This window comes from Osmia lignaria, chromosome 8 (assembly GCF_051020975.1).
Source record: "Osmia lignaria lignaria isolate PbOS001 chromosome 8, iyOsmLign1, whole genome shotgun sequence".
Lineage (NCBI taxonomy): Eukaryota > Metazoa > Arthropoda > Insecta > Hymenoptera > Megachilidae > Osmia > Osmia lignaria.
In genome coordinates this window covers 6,988,999-6,993,431 of record NC_135039.1, presented here as the reverse complement: position 1 = coordinate 6,993,431, position 4,433 = coordinate 6,988,999, and the positions used below count along the sequence as shown (strand labels likewise).

Sequence of the window (4,433 nt, the reverse complement as noted above, 5' to 3'; positions counted from 1 at the left end):
GAAAAAGGGGTGATTCTACATGAAAAAATAAATCGAAAATATACAATAAAAATTTTTCATGTGAAGCTTTGTTTTCGAGAAAATCGACTTTGAATTTTGAAATATGTATTGTAACGTGGTGTCACGTGTGCCCCCCCCGTTACAATCGCTGCGCTTTCCCCAACCACCCGCACCGATACACAGTAACCTACAAAAAAATCACTTTACCCCTTTTCCCACCCGCCGGTACCGGGCCGATGGAGGCGACGGAAGGAACCCCAACAAGCTGCCACCCCTAAAAGGAGTTTCGACGCCGGCGACAGCACCACCCCTCCCAAAAAAGGGAAGCCAAGATGGACAGAGAACAACCGTCCACCAGCCCAACAACGGCGGAAAAGCAACCCTAATGGAGCCATCTGTCACCAAGCCCGAAGACTACAGCCCGCAGCCAACATCATCGAACTTCCGTCAGCCCCATCGATCCGGGTTACCGGCTCATCGATCAACGATCGATTCCCGAAGCCGGAAGATGGCCCATTTTCCTCACCCCAACCCCTCCTTAAAATTATTCCATGACGGGCTCCTCGCCTTGCAGCACGGAGGTAACTCTGCCGAACCTTCCTGTTGGCCATACAATCGTCACCACCGGGCCTCCGGTCTTTGAGCGCCCTCAACGGTGGGATGGAGAGCGCCTGGCCGCAGCGAGGGAGGAATTCACTGTCCTCCTCGGCAGAGGTATCGTGCGACCATCTTCATGCCAATGGGTCAGCCCTCTCCATCTGGTTCCGAAGAGCTGGCATGCAACCGGTGACTATCGTCCCCTCAACGCCTGTACGACGCCGAATCGATACCCTCTGCCGGTCGTAGAAGATCTGCTACAGGAAAGCCAAGGTCAGGTATACAGTACCATTGACCTCCAACGGGTCTTTTATCAAATACCAGTGGCAGAAGAAGACATACCGAAGACAGCCGTTATCACATCTTTCGGCCTCTTCGAATTTCTGGGCATGCCGTTTGGACTCAGAAACTCTGTCCAGACTCTACAACGGACGATGGATAATATCCTACGAGCACTTCCATTTGTGAAATGCTATGTAGATGATCTGATTATAATTTCTAGATCACACGAGGAACATCTGCAACATCTTAAACAATTATTGGAAACACTCCGATCAGCCAGACTCCGAATCAACCTGGACAAATATGTTTTTGGCAAACCGCAGGTTAACTACCTTGGCTACGTGGTCTCTAACGATGGTTTCCAGCCTCCTCCTCGAAAGGTTCAGGCCATCGAGGACTTTCCCAGGCCGGAATTTCCAGCAGACCTTTGCCGCTTTCTGGGGATGCTCAACTTTTATCGGCAGTACATTCCTCACGCCGCAGCTCTTCAGGCTCCTCTCCACGACCTTCTCAAGGGCAACCTAAAAAAGACAAAGAGTCTTAGCTGGAATTCCGAGGCGGATATCGCCTTTCAGCGTTGCAAGGTTAGCATTGCCAAAGCTGCCTTCCTCTCTCCAACGGCTCCATTGCGCTTGACAACCGATGCATGACAAACATTGCTATCGGTGCGGCTTTGGAGCAGCAACAACCTGACGGCGAGTAGAGACCCATAGGGTTCTTCTCTCGTAAGCTCTCGGATACCGAGGCGCGGTACAGCGCCTACGACCGGGAACTGTTGGCCGTTTTTGCTGCAATCAAATTTTTCGTCCCTCGAGGGACGGCCTTTCACGGTCCTCACGGACCACCGTCCGTTAATCTATGCCGCTACGCAGCGATCCGACAAGGCCTACCCGCGCCAGGCTCGACAATTAGATTATATTTTGCAGTTTAATCTCACCTTTAAACACCTCAAAGGCCTGGACAACGTCGTTGCTGATGCGCTCTCGCGCGTCGAAACCGTCGACATGCCGTCGTCTCTCGACACCACGTCAATCAGAGCTGCACAGGACACGGACCCGGAGCTTCCGCATCTTTTGGACAACCCGCGGTTCCGGCTCCTCAGCCTCGAGGTTGAGGGTCAGCCAATCTGTTGTGACGTTACTGCCTGTGTCATCAGGCCGTACATCCCTTCGGCCCTTCGCCGAGCTGCTTTCGACTCCGTTCATAGGTTGGCCCATCCTAGCGGCAGAACCACGACGCGCCGAGTTGTCGAGAAGTATCTTTGGTCTGGGATGCGAAAAGATGCCCTCCGTTGGTCTCGCCAGTGCGAGCCGTGCCAGCGGGCGAAGATCCATCGGCACAACCGAACAATGCGAACTAAAGCGCTCTGGGCGCTTTTGCAACTCCGGACAACCGATTCGACCACATTCATGTCGATTTAGTCAAGCTGCCTCTCGTCCAGGGTTACCAGTACTGCTTGACCGTCATTGATCGATTCTCTCGATGGCCCATGGCGACACCTATTCAGAACATTCAGGCAACGACGGTGGCTCAAGCCCTATTTGACCACTGGATATGCTTTTTCGGTACGCCCCTGACAATTACGTCAGATCAGGGTACACAATTTGAAACGGCGCTTTTCACGGCTCTGGCTCAGCTTGTTAGCGCAAAACGAATCCGCACCACACCATACCACCCACAATCTAATGGTATGATGGAAAGGTTTCACCGTTCCCTCAAGGCCGCTCTCATGTGCAGCCCGGACACTCCGTGGCTGAATCTACTTCCGTCGATTCTTCTGGGTTTGCGTACCGCATTTAAAGAAGACCTCCAGGCATCTCCGGCAGAGATGCTATTCGGCATGACGTTGTGGGTTCCCGGCGAGTTTTTCGTGACGGAGAATGTACCAGCGAGTCAGCCGGAGTTCGTTTCCAGCCTGAGGCGCCTCTTTCGGGCAATTAGGCCTGTGCCAGGTTCTCGGTACACCCAACACCGGCCCTTCACGTTCAAGGATCTAAGGGATTGCTCCCACGTTTTCAGGAGGCTGGATACAATCCGCATACGTTTGGAGCCTCCTTATTCCGGTCCTCACAGGGTTGTTAAACGCCTGAACGATAAGGCGTATATCATCGAGGTTGACGATGTAGAAGAAACGGTGTCGGCCGACACCCTTAAGCCGGCGTATCTGGAGACTGCGGATCCACAGCCTCCGACGCCGAACCGGTCCTCTGCACCAGTACAGCTTCCAACGCCAGCACAGCCCTCGACATTATCACAAACACACACAATACCAGAGACTCGGCCTGATTCTTCAGCACAGGCCCGACAAACTACCCAGTCTCGTCCAAGAAGAGTCACTTTTGTGGACGAAAACTATAACCAGCTTCCATCTTCTTCTCTGAGAGGAATTTCGTCCCCTTCGCTTCCAGCGATGGGTACGGGGGGGGAGAGAGCTGTGGCGCCCTCGATCCTCGCGCCATCTAGCGGTCACAGAAGGAAGCAAACCTTCCAACCGCGCCCTCTTTTCTAGGGTGCTCGGGGCCTGACGCCCTCGCTTCAACGCACCCCCATTTTTCCCTTTACTCACTCTGTACTTTTCCGACGAAGCGATCGGATGTAAAAGGCACGCGTCTTTCCTACTTCCATCGCCATCTTGGATATCGCGAGTCTTTGTTAATGAAAAGTATCACAACGTAATCATTCCATCTTGTGTTTTATTTATTCTCTGACATTAGTGTGGTGCCCGCGCAATCGCATCTCGCGTGGCCCCTAAATATGTATATACAATTTAAATTAAACTGACACCATGTAAGGTTTAATAACATAGCACAGGAGAGGTGGAACAAAGTGAGAACAAAAATAATTTTTAACAAAAAAAAACCGACTTCGAAATGCACTGAAAAGTGTAAAATAATTTCTATTTCATTTATACCAGTATTCCACAACTATTAAGGACGCCTAGGGCCGTAGTTTAAGTAAGTTATAAGCGTAAAAATAAATTTAGTCTTTCCACCTAAACCCAACCGGCTTACTCATTCGTTTGAACCCCGGACTTACAGGCTGAGTCGGCAAGCCTCCGGCGGTAACCCGTCATAAGATTTTTGGAGAAAACGTATAGAGCGAGTAGCGCGTTAACGTGTTTGAGTGAGAAAGATGCAGCACCGATGAGTCCCTAAGATTCTAATAATTGTGATTCTGAGCTCCAGTCACGGTACCTTCTTCATCCGCTCGTTTATACTCCGCGATTTCGTCGTAACCCCCTTTTTTCCAATCTCCTTTAAATTTCCCTTATTTCGACCCCTACTCGACGCGTAACGTAAAGGAACTTTCCCGTGAGATTTCCCACCCTGAGATTTCCCCACCCTAAACTATCCTCCTCGCGTACTCCCCCGCGAAGTATTGTTACGGCCATCCCAAAAGTGCCGAGAAACCCGTCTCCTGTAATAACCCCTTATTGTCTCCCAATTCCTCCTCGCCACGAAACGTGGCTGGCGCCCAACGACATTAAAGTTACAGCATTCTAAAAAAGTATTATAGAGTGAACCCCCGAAAGGGTCACATCGTATAACTTACGA

General features: G+C 51.1%; 1 long non-coding RNA gene across 1 annotated transcript; it reads right to left on the bottom strand.

Annotated features, from left to right (window-relative positions):
* On the bottom strand, positions 1-4,211 carry LOC143305507 (uncharacterized). Its single transcript, XR_013062515.1, has 4 exons — positions 1,817-4,211; positions 1,212-1,400; positions 940-1,124; positions 1-854 (listed from the first exon to the last, which is right to left on the bottom strand). It is a non-coding gene; the product is annotated as an uncharacterized LOC143305507 (long non-coding RNA).
* Between the last annotated feature and the right edge of the window lie 222 nt (positions 4,212-4,433).